The sequence below is a fragment of the Aquarana catesbeiana genome, unplaced genomic scaffold (assembly GCF_042186555.1).
Source record: "Aquarana catesbeiana isolate 2022-GZ unplaced genomic scaffold, ASM4218655v1 unanchor247, whole genome shotgun sequence".
Classification (NCBI taxonomy): Eukaryota; Metazoa; Chordata; class Amphibia; order Anura; family Ranidae; genus Aquarana; species Aquarana catesbeiana.
The window spans coordinates 51,796-75,000 of NW_027362676.1; the positions used below are offsets into that span (position 1 = coordinate 51,796).

The following is a 23,205-nucleotide window of genomic DNA, read 5'->3' on the forward strand; positions in this document are numbered from 1 at the left end:
CGAATGGAATGGGGGTTTGGGGGGGAATAGGGAAATGCAATGAGGGTGATGGGTGTGTGGGGGGAAAATAAGGCATGTGATGGGGTCATGGGGAAGGGGAGTTATTTGGGGGGATTAGGATGGAATGGGGGTAATGGGGGCCTTAGGGTTGTATGGTTGAAGGGCAGTAAATGGGGGATGGTGGCCGGGGGGTGTATGGGGGCAATAAGGGGATGGGATGGGAAGATGGTGGGGGGGGTTATGGATAAAGGGGGTGACGAGGAAATGGGGGGCGATGGTGGCCGGAGGGTGTATGGGTGGAATGGAGGGGTGATGTGATGGTGACTGGGGGGTGTATGGGTGGAATGGAGGGGTGATGTGATGGTGACTGGGGGGTGTATGAGTGAAGGTAATGATGGAGGGATGGAATGGGGGGTGATGGTGACCGGGGGGTGTATAGGGGGGTCAGGGTATAAATAATGGCGTTGTCTGTAGAATAGTCCCGAATGTAAACAATCACCAGCACTGCATGGTAATAATACAGAAATAGGAGAATTATTGCCCCCAGACAGTGTGACATTTTAGGACCCCCGATGACCCTTTTCTCAGGCCGCACTCACACACATCACACACTCACTGCTCATCTCTTACTCTAATGCCCCGTACACACGGTCGGATTTTCCAATGGAAAATGTGTGATAGGACCTTGTTGTCGGAAATTCCGACCGTGTGTGGGCTCCATCACACATTTTCCATCGGATTTTCCGACACACAAAGTTTGAGAGCAGGATATAAAATTTTCCGAAAACAAAATCCGTTGTCGGAAATTCCGATCGTGTGTACACAAATCCGACACACAAAGTGCCACGCATGCTCAGAATAAATAAAGAGATGAAAGCTATTGGCCACTGCCCCGTTTATAGTCCCGATGTACGTGTTTTACATCACCGCGTTCAGAACGATCGGATTTTAGGACAACTTTGTGTGACCGTGTGTATGCAAGACAAGTTTGAGCCAACATCCGTCAGAAAAAATCCTAGGATTTTGTTGTCGGAATGTCCGATCAATGTCCGATCAAGGTCCGATCAATGTCCGATCAATGTCCGACCGTGTGTAAGGGGCATAAGACTTCTGAATTACTGTGAAGTGAAGTCTCTGCAGCAAGCAAGCTGCCAGTGAGGTCTAAACAGCCGGGAACTTTGTCCATATTCAGAGAGATGAGTGGGAAGTACTTTGTCTGTAAAAATAAAATTGGACTGGGAACCATTAAACCATGACTGGTGAGTCTCACTAACTCATAATAATATTCTCTTTTCAACAGAATGAAGGAACAACCTGAGGAAAAAATCTGAGGGGCCCCATTAGACTGACCCCCGACTTCAGCATCAAGATGGATAAAAGAGGAGCATGTGATTCACGCTGAAGGTAAAAAAAAAATCAAGATGGATAGAAGATCTTCTAAAGGAGATGGAGCAGTTGGTGGTAATATATATTAAAGGGGGAGCTAGATGGGATGGGGGTGTAGGATGTCTCCAGTCATAGATGGACAGATGAGGACAGTGATATAGAGGGGAGGGATGGGGGTGTAGGGTACCTCCAGACATAGATGGACAGATGAGGACAGTGATATAGAGGGGAGGGATGGGGGTGTAGGGTGTCTCCAGTCATAGATGGACAGATGAGGACAGTGAAATAGAGGGGAGGGATGGGGGTGTAGGGGGCCTCCAGACATAGATGGACAGATGAGGACAGTGAGATAGAGGGGAGGGCTGGGGGTGTAGGGTGCCTCCAGACATAGATGGACAGATGAGGACAGTGATATAGAGGGGAGGGATGGGGGTGTAGGGTACCTCCAGACATAGATGGATAGATGATGACAGTGAGATAGAGGGGAGGGATGGGGGTGTAGGGTGTCTCCAGTCATAGATGGATAGATGAGGACAGTGATATAGAGGGGAGGGATGGGGGTGTAGGGTGCCTCCAGACATAGATGGACAGATGAGGACAGTGATATAGAGGGGAGGGGTGGGGGTGTAGGGTGCCTCCAGACATAGATGAACAGATGAGGACAGTGAGATAGAGGGGAGGTATGGGGGTGTAGGGGGCCTCCAGACATAGATGGACAGATGATGACAGTGAGATAGAGGGGAGGGATGGGGTGTAGGGTACCTCCAGACATAGATGGACAGATGAGGACAGTGATATAGAGGGGAGGGATGGGGGTGTAGGGTACCTCCAGACATAGATGGATAGATGATGACAGTGAGATAGAGGGGAGGGATGGGGTGTAGGGTGTCTCCAGTCATAGATGGACAGATGAGGACAGTGATATAGAGGGGAGGGATGGGGGTGTAGGGTACCTCCAGACATAGATGAACAGATGAGGACAGTGATATAGAGGGGAGGGATGGGGGTGTAGGGTACCTCCAGACATAGATGGATAGATGAGGACAGTGATATAGAGGGGAGGGATGGGGGTGTAGGGTGCCTCCAGACATAGATGGACAGATGAGGACAGTGATATAGAGGGGAGGGGTGGGGGTGTAGGGTGCCTCCAGACATAGATGAACAGATGAGGACAGTGAGATAGAGGGGAGGTATGGGGGTGTAGGGGGCCTCCAGACATAGATGGACAGATGAGGGCAGTGAGATAGAAGGGAGGGATGGGGGTGTAGGGTACCTCCAGACATAGATGGACAGATGAGGACAGTGAGATAGAGGGGAGGGATGGGGGTGTAGGGTGTCTCCAGACATAGATGGACAGATGAGGACAGTGAGATAGAAGGGAGGGATGGGGGTGTAGGGGGCCTCCAGACATAGATGAACAGATGAGGACAGTGATATAGAGGGGAGGGATGGGGATGTAGGGTACCTCCAGACATAGATGGACAGATGAGGACAGTGAGATAGAGGGGAGGGATCAGGGTGTAGGCGGCCTCCATAGATGGACAGATGAGGACATTGAGATAGAGGGGAGGGATGGGGGTGTAGGGGGCCTCCAGACATAGATGAACAGATGAGGACAGTGATATAGAGGGGAGGGATGGGGGTGTAGGGTGCCTCCAGACATAGATGGATAGATGAGGACAGTGGGATAGAGGGGATGGATGGGGGTGTAGGGTACCTCCAGACATAGATGGACAGATGAGGACAGTGAGATAGAGGGGAGGGATGGGGGTGTAGGGGGCCTCCAGACATAGATGGATAGATGAGGACAGTGAGATAGAGGGGAGCGATGGGGGTGTAGGGTACCTCCAGACATAGATTGACAGATGAGGACAGTGAGATAGAGGGGAGGGATGGGGGTGTAGGGGGCCTCCATAGATGGACAGATGAGGACAGTGAGAGGGGAGAGATGGGGGTGTAGAATACCTCCAGACATAGATGGATAGATGAGGACAGTGAGATAGAGGGGAGGGATGGGGGTGTAGGGTGCCTCCAGACATAGATGAACAGATGAGGACAGTGATATAGAGGGGAGGGATGGGGGTGTAGGGTGTCTCCAGTCATAGATGGACAGATGAGGACAGTGATATAGAGGGGAGGGATGGGGGTGTAGGGGGCCTCCAGACATAGATGGACAGATGAGGACAGTGAGATAGAGGGGAGGGATGGGGGTGTAGGATATCTCCAGTCATAGATGGACAGATGAGGACAGTGATATAGAGGGGAGGGATGGGGGTGTAGGGTACCTCCAGACATAGATGGATAGATGATGACAGTGAGATAGAGGGGAGGGATGGGGTGTAGGGTGTCTCCAGTCATAGATGGACAGATGAGGACAGTGATATAGAGGGGAGGGATGGGGGTGTAGGGTACCTCCAGACATAGATGAACAGATGAGGACAGTGATATAGAGGGGAGGGATGGGGGTGTAGGGTACCTCCAGACATAGATGGATAGATGAGGACAGTGATATAGAGGGGAGGGATGGGGGTGTAGGGTGCCTCCAGACATAGATGGACAGATGAGGACAGTGATATAGAGGGGAGGGGTGGGGGTGTAGGGTGCCTCCAGACATAGATGAACAGATGAGGACAGTGAGATAGAGGGGAGGTATGGGGGTGTAGGGTGCCTCCAGACATAGATGGACAGATGAGGACAGTGAGATAGAGGGGAGGTATGGGGGTGTAGGGTACCTCCAGACATAGATGGACAGATGAGGACAGTGAGATAGAGGGGAGGGATGGGGGTGTAGGGTACCTCCAGACATAGATGGATAGATGATGACAGTGAGATAGAGGGGAGGGATGGGGTGTAGGGTGTCTCCAGTCATAGATGGACAGATGAGGACAGTGATATAGAGGGGAGGGATGGGGGTGTAGGGTACCTCCAGACATAGATGAACAGATGAGGACAGTGATATAGAGGGGAGGGATGGGGGTGTAGGGTACCTCCAGACATAGATGGATAGATGAGGACAGTGATATAGAGGGGAGGGATGGGGGTGTAGGGTGCCTCCAGACATAGATGGACAGATGAGGACAGTGATATAGAGGGGAGGGGTGGGGGTGTAGGGTGCCTCCAGACATAGATGAACAGATGAGGACAGTGAGATAGAGGGGAGGTATGGGGGTGTAGGGTGCCTCCAGACATAGATGGACAGATGAGGACAGTGAGATAGAGGGGAGGTATGGGGGTGTAGGGTACCTCCAGACATAGATGGACAGATGAGGACAGTGAGATAGAGGGGAGGGATGGGGGTGTAGGGTGTCTCCAGACATAGATGGACAGATGAGGACAGTGAGATAGAAGGGAGGGATGGGGGTGTAGGGGGCCTCCAGACATAGATGAACAGATGAGGACAGTGATATAGAGGGGAGGGATGGGGATGTAGGGTACCTCCAGACATAGATGGACAGATGAGGACAGTGAGATAGAGGGGAGGGATCAGGGTGTAGGCGGCCTCCATAGATGGACAGATGAGGACATTGAGATAGAGGGGAGGGATGGGGGTGTAGGGGGCCTCCAGACATAGATGAACAGATGAGGACAGTGATATAGAGGGGAGGGATGGGGGTGTAGGGTGCCTCCAGACATAGATGGATAGATGAGGACAGTGGGATAGAGGGGATGGATGGGGGTGTAGGGTACCTCCAGACATAGATGGACAGATGAGGACAGTGAGATAGAGGGGAGGGATGGGGGTGTAGGGGGCCTCCAGACATAGATGGATAGATGAGGACAGTGAGATAGAGGGGAGCGATGGGGGTGTAGGGTACCTCCAGACATAGATTGACAGATGAGGACAGTGAGATAGAGGGGAGGGATGGGGGTGTAGGGGGCCTCCAGACATAGATGGACAGATGATGACAGTGATATAGAGGGGAGGGATGGGGGTGTAGGGTTCCTCCAGACATAGATGGACAGATGAGGACAGTGATATAGAGGGGAGGGATCGGGGTGTAGGGGGCCTCCAGACATAGATGGACAGATGAGGACAGTGATATAGAGGGGAGGGATGGGGATGTAGGGGGCCTCCAGACATACATGGACAGATGAGGACAGTGAGATAGAGGGGAGGGATGGGGGTGTAGGCGGCCTCCATAGATGGACAGATGAGGACAGTGAGAGGGGAGAGATGGGGGTGTAGAATACCTCCAGACATAGATGGATAGATGAGGACAGTGAGATAGAGGGGAGGGATGGGGGTGTAGGGGGCCTCCAGACATAGATGGACAGATGAGGACAGTGAGATAGAGGGGAGGGATGGGGGTGTAGGGTGCCTCCAGACATAGATGAACAGATGAGGACAGTGATATAGAGGGGAGGGATGGGGGTGTAGGGTGTCTCCAGTCATAGATGGACAGATGAGGACAGTGATATAGAGGGGAGGGATGGGGGTGTAGGGGGCCTCCAGACATAGATGGACAGATGAGGACAGTGAGATAGAGGGGAGGGATGGGGGTGTAGGGTGTCTCCAGTCATAGATGGACAGATGAGGACAGTGATATAGAGGGGAGGGATGGGGGTGTAGGGGGCCTCCAGACATAGATGGACAGATGAGGACAGTGATATAGAGGGGAGGGATGGGGGTGTAGGGGGCCTCCAGACATAGATGGACAGATGAGGACAGTGAGATAGAGGGGAGGGATGGGGGTGTAGGGTACCTCCAGACATAGATGGACAGATGAGGACAGTGAGATAGAGGGGAGGGATGGGGGTGTAGGGTACCTCCAGACATAGATGGATAGATGAGGACAGTGATATAGAGGGGAGGGATGGGGGTGTAGAATACCTCCAGACATAGATGGACAGATGAGGACAGTGATATAGAGGGAAGGGATGGGGGTGTAGGGGGCCTCCAGACATAGATGGACAGATGAGGAAAGTGAGATAGAGGGGAGGGATGGGGGTGTAGGGGGCCTCCAGACATAGATGGACAGATGAGGACAGTGAGATAGAGGGGAGGAATGGGGGTGTAGGGGGCCTCCAGATATAGATGGATAGATGAGGACAGTGATATAGAGGGGAGGGATGGGGGTGTAGGCTTCCTCCAGACATAGATGGATAGATGAGGACAGTGATATAGAGGGGAGGTATGGGGGTGTAGGGTTCTTCCAGACATAGATGGACAGATGAGGACAGTGATATAGAGGGGAGTAATGGGGGTGTAGGGGGCCTCCAGACATAGATGGACAGATGAGGACAGTGATATAGAGGGGAGGGATGGGGGTGTAGGCTTCCTCCAGACATAGATGGATAGATGAGGACAGTGATATAGAGGGGAGGTATGGGGGTGTAGGGTTCTTCCAGACATAGATGGACAGATGAGGACAGTGATATAGAGGGGAGTAATGGGGGTGTAGGGGGCCTCCAGACATAGATGGACAGATGAGGACAGTGATATAGAGGGGAGTAATGGGGGTGTAGGGTGCCTCCAGACATAGATGGACAGATGAGGACAGTGAGATAGAGGGGAGGTATGGGGGTGTAGGGTTCTTCCAGACATAGATGGACAGATGAGGACAGTGATATAGAGGGGAGTAATGGGGGTGTAGGGTGCCTCCAGACATAGATGGACAGATGAGGACAGTGAGATAGAGGGGAGGGATGGGGGTGTAGGGTGCCTCCAGACATAGATGGATAGATGAGGAAAGTGATCTAGAGGGTAGGGATGGGGGTGTAGGGTGTCTCCAGTCATAGATGGACAGATGGGGACAGTGAGATAGAGGGGAGGGATGGGGGTGTAGGGTACCTCCAGACATAGATGGACAGATGAGGACAGTGAGATAGAGGGGAGGGATGGGGGTGTAGGGTTCCTCCAGTCATAGATGGACAGATGAGGACAGTGAGATAGAGGGGAGGGATGGGGGTGTAGGGTGTCTCCAGTCATAGATGGACAGATGAGGACAGTGATATAGAGGGGAGGGATGGGGGTGTAGGGTGCCTCCAGACATAGATGGATAGATGAGGACAGTGATATAGAGGGGAGGGATGGGGGTGTAGGGGGCCTCCAGACATAGATGGACAGATGATGACAGTGATATAGAGGGGAGGGATGGGGGTGTAGGGTACCTCCAGACATAGATGGACAGATGAGGACAGTGAGATAGAGGGGAGGGATGGGGTGTAGGGTTCCTCCAGACATAGATGGACAGATGAGGACAGTGATATAGAGGGGAGGGATGGGGGTGTAGGGTGCCTCCAGACATAGATGGACAGATGAGGGCAGTGATATAGAGGGGAGGGATGGGGGTGTAGGGTACCTCCAGACATAGATGGACAGATGAGGACAGTGATATAGAGGGGAGGGATGGGGGTGTAGGGGGCCTCCAGACATAGATGGACAGATGAGGACAGTGATATAGAGGGGAGGGATGGGGGTGTAGGGTACCTCCAGACATAGATGAACAGATGAGGACAGTGATATAGAGGGGAGGGACGGGGGTGTAGTGGGCCTCCAGACATAGATGGACAAATGAGGACAGTGAGATAGAGGGGAGGGATGGGGGTGTAGGGTACCTCCAGACATAGATGGACAGATGAGGATAGTGAGATTGAAGGGAGGGATGGGGGTGTAGGCGGTCTCCATAGATGGGCAGATGAGGACAGTGAGATAGAGGGGAGGGATGGGGGTGTAGGGTGCCTCCAGACATGGATAGATGAGGACAGTGATATAGAGGGGAGGGATGGGGGTGTAGGGGGCCTCCAGACATAGATGGACAGATGATGACAGTGATATAGAGGGGAGGGATGGGGGTGTAGGGTACCTCCAGACATAGATGGACAGATGAGGACAGTGAGATAGAGGGGAGGGATGGGGTGTAGGGTTCCTCCAGACATAGATGGACAGATGAGGACAGTGATATAGAGGGGAGGGATGGGGGTGTAGGGTGCCTCCAGACATAGATGGACAGATGAGGGCAGTGATATAGAGGGGAGGGATGGGGGTGTAGGGTACCTCCAGACATAGATGGACAGATGAGGACAGTGATATAGAGGGGAGGGATGGGGGTGTAGGGGGCCTCCAGACATAGATGGACAGATGAGGACAGTGATATAGAGGGGAGGGATGGGGGTGTAGGGTACCTCCAGACATAGATGGACAGATGAGGACAGTGAGATAGAGGGGAGGGATGGGGGTGTAGGGTGTCTCCAGTCATAGATGGACAGATGAGGACAGTGATATAGAGGGGAGGGATGGGGGTGTAGGGTGCCTCCAGACATAGATGGATAGATGAGGACAGTGATATAGAGGGGAGGGATGGGGGTGTAGGGGGCCTCCAGACATAGATGGACAGATGATGACAGTGATATAGAGGGGAGGGATGGGGGTGTAGGGTGCCTCCAGACATAGATGGATAGATGAGGAAAGTGATCTAGAGGGTAGGGATGGGGGTGTAGGGTGTCTCCAGTCATAGATGGACAGATGGGGACAGTGAGATAGAGGGGAGGGATGGGGGTGTAGGGTACCTCCAGACATAGATGGACAGATGAGGACAGTGAGATAGAGGGGAGGGATGGGGGTGTAGGGTTCCTCCAGTCATAGATGGACAGATGAGGACAGTGAGATAGAGGGGAGGGATGGGGGTGTAGGGTGTCTCCAGTCATAGATGGACAGATGAGGACAGTGATATAGAGGGGAGGGATGGGGGTGTAGGGTGCCTCCAGACATAGATGGATAGATGAGGACAGTGATATAGAGGGGAGGGATGGGGGTGTAGGGGGCCTCCAGACATAGATGGACAGATGATGACAGTGATATAGAGGGGAGGGATGGGGGTGTAGGGTACCTCCAGACATAGATGGACAGATGAGGGCAGTGAGATAGAGGGGAGGGATGGGGTGTAGGGTACCTCCAGACATAGATGGACAGATGAGGACAGTGAGATAGAGGGGAGGGATGGGGTGTAGGGTTCCTCCAGACATAGATGGACAGATGAGGACAGTGATATAGAGGGGAGGGATGGGGGTGTAGGGTGCCTCCAGACATAGATGGACAGATGAGGGCAGTGATATAGAGGGGAGGGATGGGGGTGTAGGGTACCTCCAGACATAGATGGACAGATGAGGACAGTGATATAGAGGGGAGGGATGGGGGTGTAGGGGGCCTCCAGACATAGATGGACAGATGAGGACAGTGATATAGAGGGGAGGGATGGGGGTGTAGGGTACCTCCAGACATAGATGAACAGATGAGGACAGTGATATAGAGGGGAGGGACGGGGGTGTAGTGGGCCTCCAGACATAGATGGACAAATGAGGACAGTGAGATAGAGGGGAGGGATGGGGGTGTAGGGTACCTCCAGACATAGATGGACAGATGAGGATAGTGAGATTGAAGGGAGGGATGGGGGTGTAGGCGGTCTCCATAGATGGGCAGATGAGGACAGTGAGATAGAGGGGAGGGATGGGGGTGTAGGGTGCCTCCAGACATAGATGGACAGATGAGGACAGTGATATAGAGGGGAGGGATGGGGGTGTAGGGTGCCTCCAGACATAGATGGATAGATGAGGAAAGTGATCTAGAGGGGAGGGATGGGGTGTAGGGTGTCTCCAGTCATAGATGGACAGATGAGGACAGTGAGATAGAGGGGAGGGATGGGGGTGTAGGGTACCTCCAGACATAGATGAACAGATGAGGATAGTGAGATTGAGGGGAGGGATGGGGATGTAGGCGGCCTCCATAGATGGGCAGATGAGGACAGTGAGATAGAGGGGAGGGATGGGGGTGTAGGGTGCCTCCAGACATAGATGGACAGATGAGGACAGTGATATAGAGGGGAGGGATGGGGGTGTAGGGTGTCTCCAGTCATAGATGGACAGATGAGGACAGTGAGATAGAGGGGATGGATGGGGGTGTAGGGTACCTCCAGACATAGATGGACAGATGAGGACAGTGAGATAGAGGGGAGGGATGGGGGTGTAGGGTTCCTCCAGACATGTATTGACTGATCAGGACAGTGATATAGAGGGGAGGGATGGGGGTGTAGGGTACCTCCAGACATAGATGGATAGATGAGGACAGTGAGATAGAGGGGAGGGATGGGGTGTAGGGTGCCTCCAGACATAGATGGACAGATGAGGACAGTGATATAGAGGGGAGGGATGGGGTGTAGGGTGCCTCCAGACATAGATGGATAGATGAGGACAGTGAGATAGAGGGGAGGGATGGGGGTGTAGGGTGCCTCCAGACATAGATGCTCAGGTGATGACAGTGATATAGAGGGGAGGGATGGGGTGTAGGGTACCTCCAGACATAGATGGACAGATGAGGACAGTGATATACAGGGAAGGGATGGGGTGTAGGGTACCTCCAGACATAGATGGACAGATGAGGACAGTGATATAGAGGGGAGGGATGGGGTGTAGGGTACCTCCAGACATAGATGGACAGATGAGGACAGTGATATAGAGGGAAGGGATGGGGTGTAGGGTACCTCCAGACATAGATGGACAGATGAGGACAGTGAGATAGAGGGGAGGGATGGGGGTGTAGGGTGCCTCCAGACATAGATGCTCAGGTGATGACAGTGATATAGAGGGGAGGGATGAGGGTGTAGGGTACCTCCAGACATAGATGGACAGGTGATGACAGTGATATAGAGGGGAGGGATGGGGGTGTAGGGTGCCTCCAGACATAGATGAACAGATGAGGACAGTGATATAGAGGGGAGGGCTGGGGGTGTAGGGTACCTCCAGACATAGATGGACAGATGAGGACAGTGATATAGAGGGGAGGGATGGGGGTGTAGGGTGCCTCCAGACATAGATGGACAGATGAGGACAGTGATATAGAGGGGAGGGAAGGAGTGTAGGGTACCTCCAGACATAGATGGACAGAGGAGGACAGTTATATACAGGGGAGGGATGGGGTGTAGGGTGCCTCCAGACATAGATGGACAGATGAGGACAGTGATATAGAGGGGAGGGATGGGGGTGTAGGGTACCTCCAGACATAGATGGACAGATGAGGACAGTGAGATAGAGGGGAGGGATGGGGGTGTAGGGTTCCTCCAGACATAGATGGACAGATGAGGACAGTGATATAGAGGGGAGGGATGGGGGTGTAGGGTTCCTCCAGACATAGATGGACAGATGAGGACAGTGATATAGAGGGGAGGGATGAGGGTGTAGGGTTCCTCCAGACATAGATGGACAGATGAGGACAGTGATATAGAGGGGAGGGATGGGGGTGTAGGGTTCCTCCAGACATGTATTGACTGATCAGGACAGTGATATAGAGGGGAGGGATGGGGGTGTAGGGTACCTCCAGACATAGATGCTCAGGTGATGACAGTGATATAGAGGGGAGGGATGAGGGTGTAGGGGGCCTCCAGACATAGATGGACAGATGAGGACAGTGATATAGAGGGGAGGGATGGAGTGTAGGGTGCCTCCAGACATAGATGGACAGATGAGGACAGTGATATAGAGGGGAGGGATGGGGTGTAGGGTACCTCCAGACATAGATGGACAGATGAGGACAGTGATATAGAGGGGAGGGATCGGGGTGTAGGGTACCTCCAGACATAGATGGACAGAGGAGGACAGTTATATACAGGGGAGGGATGGGGTGTAGGGTGCCTCCAGACATAGATGGACAGATGAGGACAGTGATATAGAGGGGAGGGATGGGGGTGTAGGGTACCTCCAGACATAGATGGACAGATGAGGACAGTGAGATAGAGGGGAGGGATGGGGGTGTAGGGGGCCTCCAGACATAGATGCTCAGGTGATGACAGTGATATAGAGGGGAGGGATGAGGGTGTAGGGGGCCTCCAGACATAGATGGACAGATGAGGACAGTGAGATAGAGGGGAGGGATGGGGGTGTAGGGGGCCTCCAGACATAGATGCTCAGGTGATGACAGTGATATAGAGGGGAGGGATGAGGGTGTAGGGGGCCTCCAGACATAGATGGACAGATGAGGACAGTGAGATAGAGGGGAGGGATAAGGGTGTAGGGTACCTCCAGACATAGATGGACAGATGAGGACAGTGAGATAGAGGGGAGGGATGGGGGTGTAGGGTACCTCCAGACATAGATGGACAGATGAGGACAGTGATATAGAGGGGAGGGATGGGGGTGTAGGGTACCTCCAGACATAGATGGACAGATGAGGACAGTGAGATAGAGGGGAGGGATGGGGGTGTAGGGGGCCTCCAGACATAGATGCTCAGGTGATGACAGTGATATAGAGGGGAGGGATGAGGGTGTAGGGTACCTCCAGACATAGATGGACAGATGAGGACAGTGAGATAGAGGGGAGGGATGGGGGTGTAGGGGGCCTCCAGACATAGATGCTCAGGTGATGACAGTGATATAGAGGGGAGGGATGAGGGTGTAGGGGGCCTCCAGACATAGATGGACAGATGAGGACAGTGAGATAGAGGGGAGGGATAAGGGTGTAGGGTACCTCCAGACATAGATGGACAGATGAGGACAGTGAGATAGAGGGGAGGGATGAGGGTGTAGGGGGCCTCCAGACATAGATGGACAGATGAGGACAGTGATATAGAGGGGAAGGATGGGGGTGTAGGGTTCCTCCAGACATAGATGGACAGATGAGGACAGTGAGATAGAGGGGAGGGATGGGGGTGTAGGGTACTTCCAGACATAGATGGACAGGTGAGGACAGTGATATAGAGGGGAGGGATGAGGGTGTAGGGTGCCTCCAGACATAGATGGACAGATGAGGACAGTGAGATAGAGGGGAGGGATGGGGGTGTAGGGCACCTCCAGACATAGATGGACAGATGAGGTCAGTGAGATAGAGGGGAGGGATGGGGGTGTAGGGTGCCTCCAGACATAAATGGACAGATGAGGACGGAGAGATAGAGGGGAGGGATGGGGGTGTAGGGTACCTCCAGACATTCTTTGGTCATCCGCCACAGTTGTTTTGGTGTTGCTGAGCTCACCAGTGCATTCTTTCTTTTTAAGGATGTTCCAAACAGTTGATTTGGCCACACCTAATGTTTTTGCTATCTCTCTGATTGTTTTTTTTTGTTTTTTCAGACTAATGATGGCTTGCTTCACTGATAGTGACAGCTCTTTGGATCTCATATTGAGAGTTGACAGCAACAGATTCCAAATGCAAATAGCACACTTGAAATGAACTCTGGACCTTTTATCTGCTCCTTGTAAATGGGATAATGAGGGAATAACATACACCTGGCCATGGAACAGCTGAGCAGCAATTGTCCCATAACTTTTGGTCCCTTAAACAGTGGGAGGCTCATATACAAACTGTTGTAATTCCTACACCGTTCACCTGATTTGGATGTAAATACCCTCAAATTAAAGCTGAAAGTCTGCAGTTAAAGCACATCTTGTTTGTTTCATTTCATTGTCCACCACTGTTTTTTTTTTTTTTTTAAATCTTTATTTAAATTATTTATATCCATACAAAAGAAAACAAAAACAGAAATAGCATTCACATAATACTTTCCCTTGTATCCCATAAACCACCCCCCCCCGCAGACTCTATCCAACCAGGTACTTTCGCCCTCCTACCCCCTTGGTGTCAACATTAGTTCTGCCTCTTCTCCACATATCTCACAGATTCCTTAAAAGCCACCCAACTTGCCCATCTACCTCCCCCAGTCTCATACTCCACATTTGACGGGTCTCTCTCCCTTTTCTCTAAGTTATATGTTTCCTGCACTCTTAGGAACCAATCCTTGATCTTGGGGCCTTCTACCTTTTGCCATTTTTTAGGGATTTCGCTTTTTGCTGCATTCAACAGCACAGGGGTAATGAACCCATTATATTCTTGGTTTCCACCCTCTGAACTGTGAAACAAGCATATCCATGGGTCATACGGCTTGTCCACCACTGTTCTGGCTCTGTCCAGCCGGTAGTTAAAAACCCTCTGCTCCGGGGTGAGGGTCCTCATCGGGAACAGCCGCATCAGGTGTTCACCCAGCCCAAACACTTCATCAGCGACAAAGACAAACAGGAGTCCTTCCATGTTCTCTTCAGCAGGTGGCAATCCCAAGCCACCATTCTGGAGCCGTGTGTAAAACTCTGTCTGGGCAATGACTCCTCCATCCAACATCCGGCCATTCTTCCCCACGTCCACATAGAGAAACTCATATGTCGCCGACACCACCGCCAACATCACAATACTATTAAACCCCTTGTAATTATAATAGCATGACCCCGAGTTGGGGGGGTGGCACAATGTGGATGTGTTTCCCATCAATTGCCCCTCCGCAATTGGGAAAGTCCCACCGCTGGGCAAATTGGGAAGCCACAGTCTGCCATTCCTGTGGGGTTGAAGGAAACTGTGGAGTCAAACAAGAAAAAAGAACTTAGTAATTTTGCACATAAACATTGCAAGCAGATTAAACACAAACATTCTTGGCCAACAACAGTATAACATTTATTTTAAGGAGTATTTAAAGACAAAAATCTAAGGTCCACTTATCAGATTCCTCACCCTCTCTGATGGCCCATTCTAAAAAATTGAGGGGGGAGATGTTTTGGACATGTAACCCTCTCCAATTCATTGAGAGATGAATACATAAATAATGTGTGTTACTTTGGCCAGCCCCTCCTTACTTACACTATTGGCAGCCCACTGGACAGGTAAGAAGTGTCATAATAAAATAATACACACTGTACAAATTGAAGCAATTTTTTACATTCTGCAATTACCTATGAAAGATAATAGGAGAACAAAACTTTAAACAGTACCATTTGAAAGTATTCTGGCAGGCCCTTTCACTACATGCTTTGGTGAATTCATCCATAAATCTGACCACAAAAGAGGTAGGTATAGTGTGTATGGGTTTGGCAAAGTCACCAGATAGAGGATTGGTATCGGTTGACTTAGCGGTTGGGGGGAGGGAGGGTTCCAAATGATTTTGGGACCCAAAAATAAAGCCACTGGCACTCTGCATGAATTTAAGGACACAAATAACATTTGTACACATTTCAGGGGGTGTTTAGGGTAAAGCACTACAATGGAGCTGACAAAATCCATTGTTAAGTGACTAGGCTAGGTGTGTATGGGCCCAGGATAGCATGCTGGGGAGGTTAGTGAAGGCAAATATGCATGAAGGACAAAAAAGGAACTTTAAAAACTTAATGCATGCATGAGAACAAAGGGGACATCCACAGCATATTACAATCACGGAAATTAGGGAATGAGGAAAGAAATACATTAGCAAACATTAAATACATATAATGTGATGTTAAAGGATAAAACTTACCTTAATATAGTCCTTCTGCAGGACCTGGATGATGGCAGAACAGGTCTCTGGGATAATGATCCCCAGAGCCTGGGGGGAGATGCCTGTCGAGAACTTGATGTCCTGCAGACTTCTCCCCATCGCCAAGTACCTTAACGTGGCGACTAGCCTCTGCTCCGGAGTGATGGCTTGCCTCATGCAGGTGTCCTGCTTGGTAATATAAGGGGACAGCAAAGCAAACAAACAGTGAAAAACGGGGTCCGTCATCCGGAGATAATTTCTGAAATCATCAGGATTATTCTCACGGATCTCCCGAAACAAAGGCATATGACAGAACTGGTCATGCTGGAGCAATCAAATTTTGGTCCATGAACTCCTCCCTGCCCTGTTCATGGACTGGGCTTGGGTCAAAGTAAGAACCCCAACACCAAGCCCCTGCACAGCACGAACTCTACAATGAGTACGTACCTGCAACATGGCTTCAAAATGGTCAGTTGGTCAAAATGAACTAACAGAAAGCACTGAACAACAGAAAGGCCTGAGAAGAGCGAGCTGAAAATCAGAAACGAGCGGACAAGAGCGCACTGAAAGAACAGATACGAATTGACTACACGCACTGAAAAACAGATACAAACCCACAAGCACAAACTGAAGAACAGTAACAATTGGAAAAGCACAAGGCTGAAAAGCACGAATCGTCTCTCACCAAACTTCTACTAAACCGAGATTATCAGAAGGAGCGCAAAGGGTGGCGCACTGGCTATTGAACCTCCCTTTTCTAGTGCCGTCATTCGTGTTGTACGTCACCGCGTTCTTGACGTTCGGCAGTTCTGACAAGATTTGTGTGACCGTGTGTATGCAAGACAACTTTGAGCCAACATCCGTCAGAAAAAAAACATGGATTTTGTTGTCTGAATGTGTGATTGTGTGTACACGGCATAACCTTCCCAGCTCACAAACTAAAACACATGAGAGTTTTGTTCATGAATCCAAAACTGCAAAGCAAGGTGGTCTTGTTAAGGTCCCACCACTAACAAACCAGATGGAGTTGAAGGAAGTCCATAGCAATGTGCGTCCATCCGTGTCCGCACAGGGCATGATGCGTTGATCGACCCAAATTCTAGATAGAGTGTCCAGGGTGGTGAAAAATTTCAAACAAGATGGGAAATGAACAAGAAGGGGGACAAGGATGTGGAGGTAATAGTCATCCAGGGTCAAGGACTTCAAGGCAATATATGGCCCAGCTTCTCGTGGAGAGGAGTGAGAAGGAGGACAGGACGGCATTGTGGTGCTCCCCTCTCCCCTGGCAACATAAGCAAAATGGGGGATTTCAAACAGGGGGTAGAGAGATCCATTTGTACAGTTTTCACATTCAGCGAGGAGGAGACCTCCTGTGCTGGTTTCGCGGATCCGGAGGCCCTAGGGCAGTAATGGCGAACCTTTTTGAGCCCGAGTGCCCAAACAGCGACACAAAACCAATTTATTTATTTCAAAGTGCCAACATGGAATTAAACCTACCAGCGGCTCTGTACAGAGGATGGGACTGATCATCCCTCTGAATGAGCCCTAAGGGACCAAAAACTTATGATTCTGCCCAGAAAAAACCTTTTGTGCTTTTTCAAAGGAGTGCGTTACGGAATACAGGGCCCTTCCCAAAGCAGTGTCCTCTGCCCCTTAAAATCCCCCCCACATACATATCCTACCTGTGTATGAACAGCCAAAGTCCTCCACATTGCCATGCTTCAGTGCCCGAGCCCCTGTACAGGAAGCCGCTCTCCTTTTGGCTCTCCAAGTCCAGGAAGGGAGGATCATTCTTCTCTTCCTTGGTATTTAGAAGCATCGCGCGCTGCTTACAGAAGACACTCCATGTCCTTTCCACTGGGCTGCCCTCAGTGCATGCAGGGAGGGCTTTACTTACATCTGCTGCTCCACTGCCTGATCGCACTCATGATAGGAAAGGAGCCAGCTACTTCGCGCCTGCACGCCAGTGCAAGTGACTGCATTGCTGGAGGATTCCCTCCCCTATCCTGGCGGCGCGCTATGTGCCCACAGAGAGGGCTCAGCATGCCAGCTGTGGTACGGGTGCCATAGGTTTCCTATCACTGCCCTAGGGTATCCACCCAGTGCGCAGCATAAACGGCCTTTCTCTTAGGCAGCTCTGAGAAACGCATCTCTGTCCCTGAAGTGCAGTAGAGGATGGGTTAAAGGTTTAGGATGTTAGGATAAGACTGCTGTTAAAGATGTGGGGTTGAGGGTTTGGTGTAAATTTTGGGTTAGTGCCTAGAGGGAAGGAAAGATTAGGGTACACATTATGGTTTATGGGTGAGCGATAGAGGGGGATAAGGATAAAGTTAGTGTGTAACATTGTGTGTTTGATATCATAAAAGGTGTCCTACCAGTTACAACCACCAGGGGCATCAGAGTACCGGTACATTGTGTGTTTGATATCATAAAAGGTGTCCTACCAGTTATAACCACCAGGGGCATCAGAGTACCGGTGATATCTTATGTGTGATAAGACAGGAGGTGTCCTACCAAGTCAAACCACCAGGGGCATCAGAGTATCCATGCGTATACTACTGCGCATGCTTGGGCTGCCATTTTGCAGGGTTGAGAGTTGCAGTGTTTTTCGCGAAAATGACGGCTGCGGCAGACAGGTTTTGGGCTATTTGTTCCAACATGCGTTCCAACATGCGTTCCATGGCACAATATGCCTTCCACGCACTTTTCCACTTCACTACCAACAGAGCCCATCAGATTGTTCTACAACAGAGGCAGCGTACACCTTACTACAACCAGCTACGTCTTGAATTTCAGAATAATTTTAGCAATAAAATGTGTATATATATATATATATATATATATATATAAATATAGTTTATTGACATGTGTGATGTTGTTTGGATGTTACATTTTGAAAGCCTAAAGGTTTAGCACTGAGCAGTGCGGGGTGTACCAACATGGCCTCCGCCACCTTCCTACTGCTGGGTGTACCAACATGGCCTCCTCCACCTTCCTACTGCTGGGTGTACCAACATGGCCTCCGCCACCTTCCTACTGCTGGGTGTACCAACATGGCCTCCGCCACCTTCCTACTGCTGGGTGTACCAACATGGCCTCCGCCACCTTCCTACTGCTGGGTGTACCAACATGGCCTCCGCCACCTTCCTACTGCTGGGTGTACCAACATGGCCTCCTCCACCTTCCTGCTGCTGGGTGTACCAACATGGCCTCCGCCACCTTCCTACTGCTGGGTGTACCAACATGGCCTCTGCCACCTTCCTACTGCTGGGTGTACCAACATGGCCTCCGCCACCTTCCTACTGCTGGGTGTACCAACATGGCCTCCGCCACCTTCCTACTGCTGGGTGTACCAACATGGCCTCCGCCCCCTTCCTACTGCTGGGTGTACCAACATGACCTCCTCCACCTTCCTACTGCTGGGTGTACCAACATGGCCTCCGCCACCTTCCTACTGCTGGGTGTACCAACATGGCCTCCTCCACCTTTCTGCTGCTGGGTGTACCAACATGGCCTCCTCCACCTTCCTGCTGCTGGGTGTACCAACATGGCCTCCTCCACCTTCCTGCTGCTGGGTGTACCAACATGGCCTCTGCCACCTTCCTACTGCTGGTGTCCATCTGCTTGCACAATGTAACATCAAAACAGCATCACAAATATCACTATATTTCTTTATATACGCTCATTTTATTGCTAAAATTACTCTGAACGTCAAGACTTAGCTGGGTGTAGTAAGATGTCCGCTGCCGCTGTTCTATCAGGTTACCATTACCCATCAGATCATCATGCAGTGTTTGGAACGCACAGTGCCGTGGAACGCATGTTGGAACGCATAGCGCATGCGCAATAAGTATTTTTTGGTTGGAACGTCACTTCCGTTACACAATCTGATGGGTAGCGGTAATCTGATAGAACAGCGGCGCCCTATGCTGAGCGCACTTTCCATACAATTCTGTTCTGGTGAAAGTCGTCCATAATATTCATTCATATCCGAAACTCACATTAGCAAAGAAATGACAGAGGTGTCCTAAGAGCGAGGTCCGTGTACGGTACTAACCCTAAGGCGGTATTTCTCACCCATCCTCACAGATACACGCCATATTATTGATGACCACGACATATTTGTCTAATTAATGTCAGCTGTATAAAGAATTAGTGTCCTCTGTATTCTTTTTGAAGACCCAAGCATATTTTTTATATGTAAAATGGCGGCGTGCAGAGCATGCGCCGTTTGTGATCCTGGACCTATTCTGCCATCTCATGGCTGATGCTGGTACTGCTCACACTTATTTTTTCAATATAAAAGATTGCAGCTACTCTGCTGCCCCCCCGTGGATGGATGTGGTATTAGTTTGTATTTCTATACACAATTCTATGGCCTTGGTGCCCAACCTGCGTCCCAAGAGCCACATGCGACCCTCTGGCACCTTTTCCTGCCTTCCCTTACAGATCCCAATAGTCATTCATTTGAAAAGAAGATATTATGTCCCTGATTTCTGGCAGTCTCGTATTGCATATCCCCGGTCTCTATCTCCTGCAGTGTTCTCAAGTCTTCATCCACACCTGTCACATGTCCGCAGTTTCTGTCTCCTCCAATAACTTTGAAGCCTCTGACAGTCTTTGGTCATAAACTGAATATACTGTATGGCCCTTTGGAATGGTCAGGGGCCACAGCTGAGACCCACCTATATCTCATAAGAAGAACAACCACAGCTCTATGATATCACTCTGCTGCCATCCTGTGGCCGAACCTGTTATGACTTCCAGTCATTTCCCAAAGCTGAATATTATTGTTATCACAGGACACTTTATGCCGGGAATTCGTAGTAGAATGTAGAATTTGTCTTTGATGGAGTCCCAACAGTACCAACCACCAGGGGCATCAGAGTACTGGTAATATTGTGTGAATAATATATATATGGAGGTGTCCTACCTGCTCCAACCACCAGGGGTATCAGAGTACCGGTAACATTGTGTGAATAATATATATATGGAGGTGTCCTACCTGCTCCAACCACCAGGGGCATCAGAGTACCGGTAATATTGTGTGAATAATATATATATGGAGGTGTCCTACCTGCTCCAACCACCAGGGGCATCAGAGTACCGGTAATATTGTGTGAATAATATATATATGGAGGTGTCCTACCTGCTCCAACCACCAGGGGCATCAGAGTACCGGTAACATTGTGTGAATGATATATATGGAGGTGTCCTACCTGCTCCAACCACCAGGGGCATCAGAGTACCGGTAATATTGTGTGAATGATATATATGGAGGTGTCCTACCTGCTCCAACCACCAGGGGCATCAGAGTACCGGTAATATTGTGTGAATAATATATATATGGAGGTGTCCTACCTGCTCCAACCACCAGGGGCATCAGAGTACCGGTAATATTGTGTGAATAATATATATATTTAGGTGTCCTACCTGCTCCAACCACCAGGGGCATCAGAGTACCGGTAATATTGTGTGAATAATATATATATGGAGGTGTCCTACCTGCTCCAACCACCAGGGGCATCAAAGTACTGGTAATATTGTGTGAATAATATATCTATATATATCTATATATCTATAGATATATATAGATATATAGATATAGATATATAGATATAGATATATCTATATATCTATATATATAGATTATCTATATATCGATATATATAGAGATAGAACGTCACATCAGAGTACCGGTAATATTTTGTGTTTGATATCATAAGACGTGTCCTACCAGTTATTGCCACCAGGGGCATCAGAGTACCGGTAATATTTTGTGTTTGATATTATAAGAAGTGTCCTGCCGGTTATTGCCACCAGGGGGCATCAGAGTACCGGTAATATTTTGTGTTTGATATTATAGGAAGTGTCCTACCAGTTATTGCCACCAGGGGCATCAGAGTACCGGTAATATTTTGTGTTTGATATCATAAGAAGTGTCCTACCAGTTATTGCCACCAGGGGGCATCAGAGTACCGGTAATATTTTGTGTTTGATATTATAGGAAGTGTCCTGCCAGTTATGGCCACCAGGGGGCATCAGAGTACCGGTAATATTTTGTGTTTGATATTATAGGAAGTGTCCTGCCAGTTATGGCCACCAGGGGACATCAGAGTACCGGTAATATTTTGTGTTTGATATTATAGGAAGTGTCCTGCCAGTTATGGCCACCAGGGGACATCAGAGTACCGGTAATATTTTGTGTTTGATATTATAGGAAGTGTCCTACCAATTATTGCCACCAGGGGCATCAGAGTACCGGTAATACTTTGTGTTTGATATCATAGGAAGTGTCCTGCCAGTTATTGCCACGAGGGGGCAACAGAGTACCGGTAATATTTTGTGTTTGATATCATAGGAAGTGTCCTGCCAGTTATTGCCAACAGGGGCATCAGAGTACCGGTAATATTTTGTGTTTGATATTATAAGAAGTGTCCTGCAAGTTATTGCCACCAGGGGGCATCAGAGTACCGGTAATACTTTGTGTTTGATATTATAAGAAGTGTCCTACCAGTTATTGCCACCAGGGGGCAACAGAGTACCGGTAATATTTTGTGTTTGATATCATAAGAAGTGTCCTGTCAGTTATTGCCACGAGGGGGCATCAGAGTACCGGTAATATTTTGTGTTTGATATTATAGGAAGTGTCCTACCAATTATTGCCACCAGGGGCATCAGAGTACCGGTAATATTTTGTGTTTGATATCATAGGAAGTGTCCTACCAGTTATTGCCACCAGGGGCATCAGAGTACCGGTAATATTTTGTGTTTGATATCATAGGAAGTGTCCTGCCAGTTATTGCCACCAGGGGGCATCAGAGTACCGGTAATATTTTGTGTTTGATATCATAGGAAGTGTCCTGCCAGTTATTGCCACCAGGAGGCATCAGAGTACCGGTAATATTTTGTGTTTGATATCATAAGAAGTGTCCTGCCAGTTATTTCTACCAGGGGGCATCAGAGTACCGATGATACCGTATGCGTGATATAATAAGACGTGTCCTACCAAGTCAATCCACCAGGGGCATCAGAGTATCCGTGTTCTGTACTGCGCATGCTTGTGCTGCCATTTTGGAGTGGGGAAATTGCGAAGTTCTTCGGGAAGATGGCGGACACTGCAGACAGGTTTCAGACGACTTTCACATTGTGGTTTATCGGAACTCTCAGGAATGCTGGAAATGTTTCCTCACAGCAGAGAACATCCTATGAAGGCGTCCTATGCTGAGCGCACTTTCCATACAGTTCTGTGCGGGTGAAAGTCGTCCATAATGTTCATTCATTCCGGAAACTGACATTAGAAAAGAAATGAGGGAAGAGTCTTCAGATCGAGGTCCATGTACAGTACACGGATCCTCCCAGACACGCCATATTATTGATGATCAGGACATATTTGTCTGCTCAATGTCAGCCGTATAAAGATTTATTGTCCTCTGTGACCGCCATCTTCTAGAAGACCCAGGCATGTATTTCATCTGTAAAATGGCGGCGTGCAGAGCATGCGCAATTTGTAATCCAGGACCTATTCTGCCATCTCATGGCTGATGCTGGTACTGTTACTGGG

General features: G+C 49.8%; 1 long non-coding RNA gene across 1 annotated transcript; it reads left to right on the forward strand.

Annotated features, from left to right (window-relative positions):
• The first annotated feature begins 1,050 nt into the window (after window positions 1–1,050).
• Window positions 1,051–13,750, forward strand: LOC141122110 (uncharacterized). Its single transcript, XR_012240620.1, has 2 exons — window positions 1,051–1,404; window positions 13,441–13,750. It is a non-coding gene; the product is annotated as an uncharacterized lncRNA (long non-coding RNA).
• Window positions 13,751–23,205: the final 9,455 nt, after the last annotated feature.